We start from the raw sequence: 14071 nt of genomic DNA on the forward strand, positions 1-14071 counted from the left end.
CAATTCCAGTGTTTACCAAATTTTACAGATAGGACTTAAATATCATAAAATACTTGTACCGAGATTCAGAACCAAAATACGGGTCCAATACCAATGAGTTCAAACATTAATTCATTTCTATATTTCCTTTAAAAACCAGCATAACAAGTTTTTTTGAAAATTGTTTTCTAAAGCTAGGGACCTCGGAATTCAATTCCGGGCATACGCCCAAGTCCCATATTTTTCAGCGGACCTCCCAGGATTTTCGAAACACAGACCCGGATCTATTTACCAAAAATGTTGACCAAAGTCAACTAAAAACCAAATTGTAACTCTAAAAATTATTTTTTTTTCATATTTTCACATAAAAGCTTTCCGGTTTCATGCCTGGACTGCGCACGCAAGTCGATACCCATAATATGAAGCTACTCGTGACCTCAAACTGCCAAAACGGACGAAATTGCTCAAAACAACTAGTCGGATCGTTACATTCTCTCAGTTCTCTCAGGCATCAGGCCTACATGATAATCTAGGAAAAAGCCCAGTATATTGTGGTGGGGTAACGCAATATGTGAAGGACTAGATATTGACTCACTTGGGATTTGAAAATGGATCCTTTCCCTTCAAGTACCTAGGCATAGATTTCTTTTTATGAATTGTTTATTTTAAATATTCAGTTTAAATAATTTGTATCTTTCTCAGTCCAATAAATAGAGTTGAGGTTAAAGTAAGCTAATAGAAAACTGAAATAACTAGTTATAGTAAGCATGAAAGGGATAAATTAAATGATTCCTTTGTCTACAAAGAAAATAACTCTCATACAGTGCAACCTTTGATCGAAAATATTACAGCCAAGATTTTTTCCTGGACTGCTAAAAAGCTCTCTTATGCTGGTGGTGTGTAGCTGGTCCAGTCTGTAATATTTGGCATCCAAGCATATTGGACTCAATTGTTTATCTTTCCTGCTAAGGTACTGAAAATGATAGAGGCACTCTATAAAGGTAACATTTGGTCTAGAACTAATATAATAATCAAGAAGTCTTTAGTAGTATGGGAAAACACTTGTACTCCAAAGTCAGCTACAATAGATGCCAATACCACAGCAAGCCAATTGGATGGTGAGAAGAATAATTGGATCTAAAGCAACTATACTGCAGTCATAGAATATAAATGATCACAGCAAAAGCATTGTTAGACAAATATACCTGTAGCTTCTAGGAGACTTACCAAGAGTTAGTTGGGGATGTCTAATCTTCCAAAATACTGCTAGGCCTGTAGCGACCCGACCGGTCATTTTGAGCTTTTGCACTTTGCTCTCTAGTTCTCGGGCATGACTTGCCCCGTGTGATGTATTATGACTCATGTAAATCGATGTTTTTGGTTTTCAGGGTAATCGGAATGAACTTGGAAGAACAGTTCTCAGCTTGAAGCTTGAAATTTGAAAGGTTTGACCAAGATTTGACTTGTTGGAATATGATCTCGGATCGGAATTGTTATGATTTGGTTAGCCCCGTTAGGTGATTTGAGAATTAGGAGCGTGATCGGAATGCATTTTGGAGGTCCGTGGAAGGTTTATGCTTAAGTTAGCGAAATTGAGATTTTGGCATTTTCCAGTTGATAGGTGAGATTATGATATGGGTGTCGGAATGGAATTCCGGAAATTCCAGTAGTTCCGTTGTGTCATTTGGGATGTGTGTACAAAATTTCAGGTCATTCGGACGTGGTTTGATAGGGTTTTTGATCAAAAGCAAAATTGGGAAGATTTTGGAATCTTAGGCTTGAATCCGATGTGTTTTGGTTGATTCGATGATGTTTGAGGTGTTTTGAAGATTGGTATAAGTTTGAATAAGGTTATAGGTTATGTTTGTGCTTTTGGTTGAGGTCCCGGGGGCCTCGAGTGATTTCGGATGGTTGACGGAGAGTTTGAAACTTTTGAAGAAGCTGCAGATTTTCTGTTTCTGGTATTTCTGCACCTGCGGATTGGGGACCGGAGGTGCGATACCGCATATGCAGAGAATTGGTCGCAGAAGCAAAAACTGGTGAGGTTGGAAGGAACCGCAGATGCGGTTATGGGACCGCACCTGCAGAGGAGCAGATATGGGAAATGTGTCACAGATTTGGTAATTTAAGTGAGGACCACATATGCGGTACCGCAGAAGTAGAATTTGGGCCGCAGATGCGAAAATGCCTGGGCAGAAAGTATATATTGCACCCTTTGCGATTTTGAAAGAGTTTTCACCATATTTCATCCGGGAGAAAGCTTAGGAGAGCTAATTGAAGAGAGAATTCAAGAGGATTTCATGGAGGTAAGATTTTTGGACCCTAAACTTGTTTGTATGATGAATTTTAACATTGTAAGCTTGAAATCAATGAAAAATCAGTAGCAAAAAATGGGTAATTAGGGCTTGAGATTAAGAGATCTTTAAGTAGGGATTTGAGGGGCCATTTGAGGTCCGATTTTGATGATTCTTGATATGTATGAACTCGTGAGAGGATGAGGATTCCATTGATGTTAATTTTATCAGATTTCGAGACGTGGGCCCGGGGGCCAGGTTTGAGCAATTTCGGGATTTTGATGTTAAATTGGATATTTTCGACTGGGCTTCGTTCCCTTAGCATATTTTAATGATTATGTACTGATTGTGGCTAGATTCGGAGCATACGGAGGTCGATTCGTGCGGGCGAGGCATCGCGGGCTAGAGTTTGGACTGGATCGAGGTGAGTAATGATTGTAAATGATGTTCTGAGGGTTTGAAACCCCAGATTGCACATCGTAGTGCTATATTGAGGTGAGGCACACGCTTGATGACGAGCGTAGGGTCGTGCACCATTGTGTATTGTGACTTGGTCCGTCCCGATTGATGATTTTACTGCGTGTTTGACTGAAATCTAATTGTTATCATCATTATTTGGGTTGAATGCCATATTTGGGCTTCGTGCCAACTATTTGAACCCTTCGGGGATTTTGTTGATATTTCCTCACTGTTTTGACTTTATACTTGAACTCAGTCATATTATTTTCCATTGTTTTCAAAACTTAGCCATGTTTACTTTGCTTTAACACTTGAAATGATATTTAAAATAATATTTTTGGGCTGAGCATCATGTTTTACTATTGCCCGAGCGGCTTATGTGATTTTTGACTAAGTAAGGCCGAGTGCCTATGTTATGAGGATATCTTTTGGGTCGGGCTGCACGCTGCAATGGTGAAACACTGATTTTGATTATGAGGCCGAGGGCCTGAGATATGTACGCCACGAGGTGGCTTGTTGATATGAGGCCGAGAGCCTAGAGATGATGCCACGAGATGGCTTGATATTGCGCTTGGGCCGTAAGGGGCCCGTCCAGGAGTCTGCACACCCCCAGTGAGCACGAGTACCCATTGTGATGTGAGATATAGCCCGAGGGGCTGGTACTGTTCTATGTGATTGCCCGAGGGGCTGGTATTGTTCTATGTGATAGACCGAGGGGCTGGTATTGTTCTAAGATATTGCCCGAGGGGCAGATTTGTTGACATTGTGCCTGAGGGGCGAACCTTATGTGCTTTTCTTTCTTATTTGCCTGTCATTTGCCTGTTTAATTGTGTATTTGTTCCCGAGAGGCAGATTTTCTGTGCTTATCTGCACTAACTGCTTTACTTTCAATTGTGTAACTATTGAAAAAGTCATTTTTAAAGAAGTTTAAACTGAGCTAAGATGCTTTAAGAGATTTCACAGCTTCATTGCTTTCTTAAATGGTTTTGTATTGCTTCTATACAACATCTCGATATGCTTTACGGATTTCCTATTGCTCAGTCTCCATTTATTTTATTACTCACTGAGTTGGAGTACTCACTTTACTCCCTGCACCTTGTGTGCAGTTTCAGGTATTTCTACACCCGGTAGCGGGTATTGGATGAGCTGAGGCAGAGTCATTGGAGTTATAGCGAGGTACATGCCCGACGTTCGTAGCACAACTTTATTCCCTCTTGATGTCATTAGACTATTTTTTGTATATTTCCGGAATCCTATTGTATTTTTGACCTTAGTAGATGCACATGACTTGTGACACCCCGATGTCGGGTTGTATTCATTTCCTCACTTGTTTTATTTTGCTAAGTCTATACTTGTCGGGGGTTTATCCTTATAAATGACTTAAATTGACTTATTGAAACTGTTAAAACTAATTTGGGAATTATGTCAGCTGGCCTTTTCTTCACGAAAGGCGCCATCACGACCGGGTCCGGTTTGGGATCGTGACAAGTTGGTATCAGAGCCTAAGTTACATAGGTCTCATGAGTCATGAGCAGGTTTAGTAGAGTCTCCCGGATCGGTACGGAAACGTCTGTATTAATCCTCGAGAGGTTGTAAAACCTTTAGGAAAAAACTTCACATTCTTGAATTCTTATCGTGCGTCCTTTTAGCTTGAAATGTAACTCGTTCAATCCCTTCCACATGTTCGTATGCGTGCATGAGCGCTCAGTATTAGATGTGCATCGATGGCTTGTGATTCCCTGATCAAGGGGCGAGATGCGATCTTTGTGTGTTGATATTGGGCCAGTCTAGAAGACTTGATGCCGGATTTTTACCTATAACTTGAGCTCGGAGCTGCTGATTACGTGAGCACGTGTTTCTGGATCTATATGTGATGTTGTGTCCCTATTAAGGGAAGTGATGGCTGGATAGTTACGTGATGAGTGTGATGTGACTGCGAGATGTATTCATATGATTTGGAAGCGACGAGGAGGGTTTGCTGGAGAATAAAAGAACTATTAAGTGCTCGATTTCCATCTTGATTTGAGGTATAGCCCCGAGTTATGGGTGTGTGAAGAATCTTTTCATGTTTCCTAGCTGGGAGTGAAGTCAATCTCATGTTGCAGTATGAGTTCAGACGCAGGAAGACTAAGTGACTGCGTAATGTTTATGACGGTGTAAGGTAAATGTTAGTTGGAGGCAAAGCAGGTGGGTTATCTCCTGAGGAGAGTTATGAGGTTGGGTGATCCTTATGTTGTCTGTTAGAAGATCTCATGAAATATATGTGTTGAAATTTAAATTTGGGTCACTTAAGAGAGTGGGCTTGACTGTTGTGAGGATGAATACGAGATTTACAGAAGATTTAAAGTACCAGATGGTCTGTGTTTCATGAGTTTATGAAGGATTGACTTTAATCTCACTATGGTATTATGGCAGCAGTAGAGTATATGTGTTATGAGTTATTATGTGTGTTTTGGTCTATAGATTTGATCCAAGTTGGGGAGTCTGCTATTGATTAGGTGATTGCATGGCTAGGTGCTATGTCGGTTCCAATTTGAGGCATACTGGTAAGTCAGTTATGGCTTACGGAGATTGAGACCGAGGATGACTCGAGTAAAGGAAAAGTTTGACAAAGGTTATATTATGCTTCATAGGTGCATGAGAATCACGGAATGTCTTGAGTTGTTGTTGGTGAAGGATGCTCGGTGCATAGAGCAGGAAGTTGCTTGGTTGTATTAAGATGAGGTTACATTCTGCGGCGTCGGAATGCTAGTGAGGCACAGGTTGCTCGGTTCATTTGATCAGGTTGATTGCAGTTTGAGTAGAGGGGATGACTCTCGAGAATGGTTCTAATGGGTTCAAGATTCTACATGTAATATTTGGAGATTTTCAAAGTGGTGTAATTGTCTAGAATCTGAGGTTTGCATTTGGAGGGTGTCAAGATTTGTGGTATTTCTATATTAATTATGGGCTTCTATATATCAGTATCAGAAAGGTGATGATAACGGATTTAGATTCGTAGGAAGTTTCTTCAAAGTAAAGTATTTCGAATGTGGTACTTTGAGGCATTTAAGAGAGTGTCCGGCGGCTTATGAGCCTTAGTCGGTGTGGTCTTATGCTTGGGTCTCGTGCAGTAAGTCTAGGTTGAGAATTGTGGTGTTACAGCAAGGAGGAGTATCAAGTTGAAGGTAAATCAGAAGGAAACTTGGATAGCTGGGATAGCTTGATAGTAGGCTGGATCGGCATGGTAAGGATATGGTCAGTTCTTTGGATGCTTACGAGGTAATGAGTTCTTACAGGTGTTTCGCGGCAATGCTCTTAGGTGTTAGTGGCATGCGTAGCTTGGCTGAGTTAGAAGGATTCAGTCATGGCAGGTTTGGTTTTGTGCAAAGGGAGTCGGAGAGTTCTTGATGATTTCCACCGCAGTTTGGAGGTGCATATTTTCTACTAGCATGAAGAGCGTGGGATGTATAGTGATTTTCTTCCAGATGGGTTCAATGGAAAGTCTTGGTTGGTTGAGTACATAGTTGCTTGTGGCTCGAAAGGGATATGAAGTCCTCATGTTATCCTAGGATGGTATAGTATATGCGGTATATTGTGGAGAATTGAGATTGTGTGTGTAAGGCTCCAGTTCAGTTCTGAAAGGAAGGTCATAAAACTCTTAGGCAGCGGGCAACTTTAAATAGTTAGAGAAATGAGCTTCAGATGATTAAGCAAATGGTATTGCTACTTGGGGTGATTTGAAAAGGGCATATGTTTTAGAAAATGGCTATGTGATTAAGTTGATGGTACTTTGGTAGTATTGCTTTCTTGTTAGATCGGCTGTTGATATTCGAGTTTTCTTGGTGGAGGAATTTTAGATTATCTCTCGTGGAATGATTGAGTATTAGAGGTGTGGTATGTATTTGAGCAACAGAATTGGGACCGGATCTGGTGATTCATGTACCATATGGATTGGGAGACGAGAAGTTCTCATATTCAGGCTATGTTGTAGTTGTGGGTCGTGTGTATCGGCACGGTATAGTGACTATTAGGGTTTGGAGACCCGAGTGGATCCTTTGTTGCTTGGTATGTTAGATTATGGAGGTAATAATGGGCATAGACTGGTTGTCTCAGTGTTGTGTCATTTTGGGCTATTGCGCTAAGGCGGCTATGTTGGCTATGCCGGGAATGCCACGGATTAAGTGGCAAGGTTCGACGGATTTTATGGTATTAGTAGGATGGTTTTATGCTTCGAAGACCTAGTGGATGGCTGGGAAGGATTGTCTTTCTTATTTGAGCTTTCGTGATGGATGTCACTGCAGAGGCTTCTACCATTGATTCAGTTCTGGTGATGATGGACTTTTCGGATGTTTTCTTGTGGTCGGGCATGTTGCTGGGCAAGGTTGTTGATTTTGGTATTGATTTGATGTCGGGCACCATATCGTATAGCACCGACAGAGTTAAAGGAGTTGAAGGAGCAGCTTCAGGGTTTCCTTGATAAGGAGTTCGTTGGCAGGCCAATGTGGATGCGTGTTCTAACTTGAGCCGGGTTGGTTGGCTCCGAATTGTATTGTTGTGGAATGTGTTGATTCGATTGTTATTGAGCTTATTAGTAATGTGGGGAGATCTATGAGTTACCTATCCGAGTTGTGAGGCATTAGGATTTGTTTGTCATAGGCACATATGGTGTGATGTTATTGGGGTCTCTCAGTGGAATTCGAGCAGGAGGAGTATTGGATATTGCTTGGTAGATGGCGCATCAGTTATGTCCTTTCGGGTTGTGTGATGTTATGTATTTTTTTTACCATGGTTATGATGATTTACTTGGGTTCTAAACATCAATTACGCGTGGTCATCAATTTCGAGCAGAGTGACTTGAGGTATTTCATGTGGAGTAGTGTTTGGATAGGATCGCGCATTGCAGCGAAGTTATGTGGAGGTATGACCTTGCGGGTTAGATTCGTGTGTTCTATTTCTATGATGTGAGATGGGTTCTTAACCTTGTGTTGTGGTGGTGCTGGTGAGCTTGCGGTACAGCTCTTTCATTTGAGTCATTTCCATGATTTGAGTATGTCGGATTGTTGCTTATTGGTTTGTGGAGTTCAAAGTTGTGACCTTAGCCTGTATTGATGTGTCATATCACCAGCGTAGTGTGTTGGATTAGATGAGATCGTTGGGATAATTAATGAATACGAACGGATTCGATTTCAGCATGTGGGAAGGATAATATCGAGGTTTGGCTCAGAAATTTGCTATGGTATTTACCAAAGGAGAAGTGTTTTAATGAATGGTTGATCTGGGAAATGGTTATGGCTTACTGTGTGTTTTAGTTTCCATTGGCAGTATATGAAAGTGTTGGGATAAGACTTTAGTTGATAAGAGGTTTTCTACCGGTATTCGGTTGTTGTGTAAAGCTGTCGTGATTTGAAGTTATCACTACAAGTGTTTGAGTTATGTGGTATATCATGTGATTGCACCTGAGATTGCAAGTATGGGTTATTACAGCTTGTTCGGGCTTATTCTGAGTATAGATGTGAGATTCTGATCTTGTGGATGATTTCAGAAGTAGAAATGTGGTTCCAATGTTAATAGGCTAGATTGGATTGTGAAATTTCAGTTACATTGTGTTATCGGACCTATATAAGATAGGGTGACATGGGATCACCCTCGGGTATATGCATGGTAAGGTTATTCAACGATTGGTTGGCTTTTGGAACAACTCTGGACGCATTCGAGGACGAACGAATGTTTAAGTGGGGGAGGATGTAACGACCCGACCGGTTGTTTTGATCTTTTGCACTTTGCTCGCCAGTTCTTGGGCATGACTTGCCCCGTGTGATGTATTATGACTCATGTAAATCGTTGGTTTTGGTTTTCAGGGTAATCGGAATGAACTTGGAAGAACCGTTCTCAGCTTGAAGCTTGAAATTTGAAAGGTTTGACCAAGATTTGACTTGTTTGTATATGATCTCGGATCAGAATTTTTATGATTTGGTTAGCTCCGTTAGTTGATTTGAGAATTAGGAGCATGATTGGAATTCATTTTGGAGGTCCGTGGAAGGTTTAGGCTTAAGTTAGCGAAATTGAGATTTTGGCGTTTTCTAGTTGATAGGTGAGATTTTGATATAGGTGTCGTAATGGAATTTCAGAAGTTCCAGTAGTTTGTAGTGTCATTTGGGATGTGTGTGCAAAATTTCAGGCTATTCGGATGTGGTTTGGTTGGGTTTTTTATCAAAAGCGGAATTGGGAAGATTTTGGAATCTTAGGCTTGAATCCGATGTATTTTGGTTGATTCGATGATGTTTGAGGCGTTTTGAAGATTGGTATAAGTTTGAATAAGGTTATGGGTTATATTTGTGCTTTTGGTTGAGGTCTCGGGGGCCTTGGGGTTATTTCGGATGGTTGACGGAGAGTTTGGAATATTTGAAGAAGCTGCAGATTTTCTGTTTCTGGTATTTCCGCACCTGCGGATTGGGGACTAGAGGTGCGATGCCGCATATGCGGAGAATTGGTCGCAGAAGCGAAAGCTGGTGAGGTTGGCAGGAACCGCATATTCGGTTGTGAGACCGAACCTGCGGAGGCGCAGATACGGGAAATGTGTCACAAATACGGTTTTGGTAACTTAAGTGAGGACCGCAGATTGCTGGGATCAACACCTTCAAAGGATCATCAAGCAAGGAAAAGGAAAATCCAAGAAGGCTAGCATCTTCAAAATGATATATGTTGAGATTTCGCATGCAGTATGGATCGAAAGAAACACATGCATATTTGAGCAAAGGTATCGAGGCAGTGATGTTCTTCTGCGGGAGATAGCATATATATGCAATGTTAGAGTAGCTACTCGAGCTAAGAGTTACATACAAAATTTTACCTAGGAACAGAGTAGATTCATTAGTTCTATTTGTAAATAAGTATGCTTTGTTGCTTTTCAGCTTTGAGATAGTCAGCTGAGTTAGCTTGACAATAGATTTGTACTGCTATTCTTTGGTGATTAATACAAAAGAAAGTTAATTACCAAAAATAAAATAATAATGTTTCTTAAAAAAAATAAAAAAGTTGTCAAAATTTATATTCAAACGGGAGCTTATTTTATTATTAAACACATTTTAGCATTTGATATCACAAATATTAAAATGGTGGAATTACTTTGATTTATCCTTTCTATATCCACTTTGAACATATATTTAATAGGTGTTTGACAATATTTGGTGGAAACTTAAAAAAAAGTATTTGAAGTTAAAGTTGAAAAGAATATTCCATTTGTTCCAATTTATGTTTCATACTTCTCTTTTTAGTTTGTCTCAAAAAGAATATCATACTTTCTTATTAAGAATTAATTAAATTTTTAACTTCTTACTTTACCCCTAATGAATGATTTATAGTCACACAAATATTTATGTCTTATTTTAGACCCCAAGTTTTAGAAGTCTTTCTTTCTTTGAGATGGAGGGGGGATATTAATTTGGGAATTTAAGTTATATTTAAATATAAATTCCACTTGGGAAAACAAAGTTGAAGATGCAAATAAACCATTATTTGGCCTTAGATTTGGCTATTGTTTTTCAAAAAAAAACATGAAATATGATCAGTTTTTGAAAAAAAATTGAAAAAAAAATATTCAAGCTCCCAAAAACTGCTTTTGGGAGAAAAAATTTCTTCTGCTCCCAAAGCTTAAAATTATTTTCAAATAAAATGCATGTCCAAACACAACTTATATTTTCAAAAATTATTTTTCAAAACAACTTCAAAAAAAAAATTCAAGTTTCAATCAAATCTATGTCCAAACACTAGCCATGTCACTTGAAATACTTTTCAAACAAGTTATTCAAATCACTATTTGCAGATATTGAATAATAATATTTGCAAATGATCAAGTCAGTTTTTGCAGATACTGAAATATAATATTTATCTCAAACTGAGACAAGCTTCAAATATTGGACAAAATAGACTAGATTGTGAATTGTAAGTATGGTCTTATTATAGCTTTATAACAAATAATTCCTTCCAACACTTAACGCCCTGCCATGTGCATACTGCAATGTGACATTTGATTCAACTTGAACTTGCCATTTATTCTAGTGTTACCTAACTACCCCACCAATAAAGATACCGAGTAATTCTACCTACAAAATCTTACGCAAATGGAAAGAATAACTTAGCTATTTTCTTTCAGCGCTTTAGTCTCTATAGTTTTCACTCACTCCAGTAACTGCTAGGCCACACCATTAAGTAAATGCTTGTTGATATTTTCTAGCCAAATTAGCTAGCTACAAGACTGCAGCTTACGTTTTAGAATATTGGGTTATGGAGAACCTAATTCTACTTTTCTATTTTAGGCTTAACAAAGACCAGAAAGACAGATAGCAGCTAAAACTACACCATTCAAAGAGCATAAAAGTTGAAAGGAAAAGTTCACCAATTAATGACCTTATGTAGTTAATATGTTCCAAAGAGGAATCTAGGGTTGTGCAACAAAACAGATGCGGAAACAACATGAAAAGTAGTTGAAATTTAGAACGAGTTTCTGAAGTAACAACACTCTGATAAGAGATAACATAAGTATTAAATCTAAGTTGATTTCAGTGATGCAAAATAACCAATTACTCCTTATGTGCAGGAACAAGTTCTGAGCAATAGAATGGAGGCATATGGAGGCAAAAATGAATCAAACGAAAAAAGAAAAGAGAAGTGGAAAAATCAAGCAAGGGAACTAGCAAAATCAATCAAAAAGGATATTATAGGAAGGATCTCAATCAAAGGAGATCAAGGGAATGAAATCATCCGCAAAAGATTCTCCTACATAAAGACGCCAATCGAAACATCAATCAAGGGACTTGGCAACGGAATATTCTCTTATTTAAGGAAGAAATAATTCAAGCCCGCAAGTCTAGGCAAGTCAACATAAGAATCAATCTTCCAAAGAATCAATTTACGATTCCTTCTGAATACAACTCCCTTGGGTTTGCAATCTCTTAAAAAGACATACAAGACTTGAAGGCCTCAAGAAGTATAAATACCTACTGCACCAGCCTTGGAAAGATATACTTTGATCAAACCAACTTCAATATCTTTGTTCTACTTCAAACAAAATATTGTAGCCTGTTTTAGATTTCTTGTGTAACAAAGAAGACAGAGAGAGAGAGAGAGAGAGAGAGAGAGAGAGAAGAACAAAGTGACAAAAGCTGTTGGTGTATAACAACACTAACTCATCTGTACTAAGCTACTTTATACTTGAAAGAGATCACCCTTGCACTCCAAGGGGACTGGACGTAGGATTTACTCCGAATCCAAACCAGTATAAAATCATATTGTATCATTTACTTTCTGTAATGTATCAATTACATTCTGTTCCTGAATAGTCCAATCGACTAGAACACAGATTAGTCATCAACCTCGAAAAAGAAAAGAAAAATTACAATTCACCTCTCCCCCTCCTCCCTCTTGCACTCTTAATTGGTATCAGATCAGGTCTCTCACTTTTTGCATAACAGTTTGTGAGAAAAGATCATGGCAAATCAAATAACTGTTGGAGCACTCTTTCAATAAGGAACATCACAAGTCAGGCCACCATATTTCAATGGACAACACTTTTCTCACTGGAAATTATGAATGAAATTTTATGCAAAATTTTATGATGTGAAAGTATGGCGTGTTATTAAAAAGGAAAACAATCAACTACCAGTAGTAACTCAACTACCCGCTGATCCTGAAGATATAGATGAATACATAGATGAACAAATGGCGGTCGTTCAGGTTAATGCTAAGGCACGAAACATGTTGTATAACGTTATAAGTGGAGAAAAGTATGAGAAGATTTCAAGTTGTGATACGGTCAAAGAAATGTGGGACAAATTGGAAGTCCCCTATGAAGGAACTAGCAAAGTGAAAAAAACTCAGATAAATATATTGGTTTATGATTATGAACTGTTTCAGATGAAAGAAGGAGAATCCATTGAGGAAATATTCACAAGATTCAGCAAAATCATTAGCGATCTGAAAGCCTTTGGTAAACCATACTCAAGTGGTGATCACATTCAAACAATCCTAAGGAGTTTACCTACTACTTGGAAGATGAAAGTAGTTGTACTCGAATCTCAAGATTTAAACAAACTTTCATATGATGAACTACAAGGAGATCTTAGCGTTCTAACCCATCTCAAGAAAACAAGTCAGAAGAAAAGAAGAAAACAATTGCCTTCAAAATTACAACTGAAGGACATGAGAATGATATTGATGAAAATCTAGAATCTCTTAAAAAAGAAATTGACATGGTATCAAGAAACATGGATGGATTATTAAGAAGGTAAAGAAACACAAGAAGGGGAAGGATTCCATCTAGGCGAACAAGGCAATACAATGAACAAGACAAGAATGACGGGAAGTGTTATGAGTGTGGAAGGTATGGGTTGTTCAAGCTGAATGCCTAAATCTTAAAAGAAAAGTCTCCAGTGGGTTAGGCAAAAACAAATCCTTTGGAAGCTGGAGTGATGAAGATAGTTCAGATCACGAAGAAATAGCAAATATGTGCTTCATGACTATCCTAGAAAATGACATGAGCAAATAATATGGTTGCTGGACTGATGAAGATACATCAAACGATAAATGCAAGGAAGATACTGAAAACTGTATTATGGCACGAGGTGAAATAAGAAAGGTAAGATCTTATAACTATGATAGATATAATGAATTGTAGGATATTCTTGACCTTACCCTAAAAGACTCTCAAAATATATTGAATGAATTAAGGAGACTCAATAGTGAAAAGAAAGACTGGGAACTTAAGCTTGAAGTCTGTGAAATTGAAAGAGACATACTTCAAGATGAAGTTCAGGAATTGCAAATGCAAATAATGGCATGGTAAATCCACCAGTCACAATTCAGTCAAGTCTAACCATGCGACTTACAAGTCAACTGGAAAAGGAATGGTTAGAACTGAGTCCACAAGTACTACACAAGTGGTAGATCGAAAACTAGATCAAACCTTGTGTGTCATTACTGTAACAAAGTTGGACACAAATATTCTTTTTGTCGATTTCATAAATCTAATATTTCAGGATGGATTTGGAAACCCAAAAACAATCCTGATTCTAGTAGAACTAACCAACAAGGATCCAAGCAAGCTTGGGTACCTAAAAGAAGGTGACAATTCTATTTTGCAGTAACACCACAGAAAGAGCTGCAAAGAAAAATAGTATTTAGACAGCGTGTGTTCTAGTCACATGACAAGTGACAAAAATCTGTTTAAAGAAGTCACAAAAATAAATGGTGGATATGTCAAATTTGGTGATGATTCAAAAGAAAAGATAGTTGGTACCGGTACAGTTCCATTCGGAGGTATGGATGGACTCAACTACAATCTTTTGAGCATAAGTCGGCTA

Source organism: Nicotiana sylvestris, chromosome 8, assembly GCF_000393655.2.
Source record: "Nicotiana sylvestris chromosome 8, ASM39365v2, whole genome shotgun sequence".
Taxonomy (NCBI): domain Eukaryota; kingdom Viridiplantae; phylum Streptophyta; class Magnoliopsida; order Solanales; family Solanaceae; genus Nicotiana; species Nicotiana sylvestris.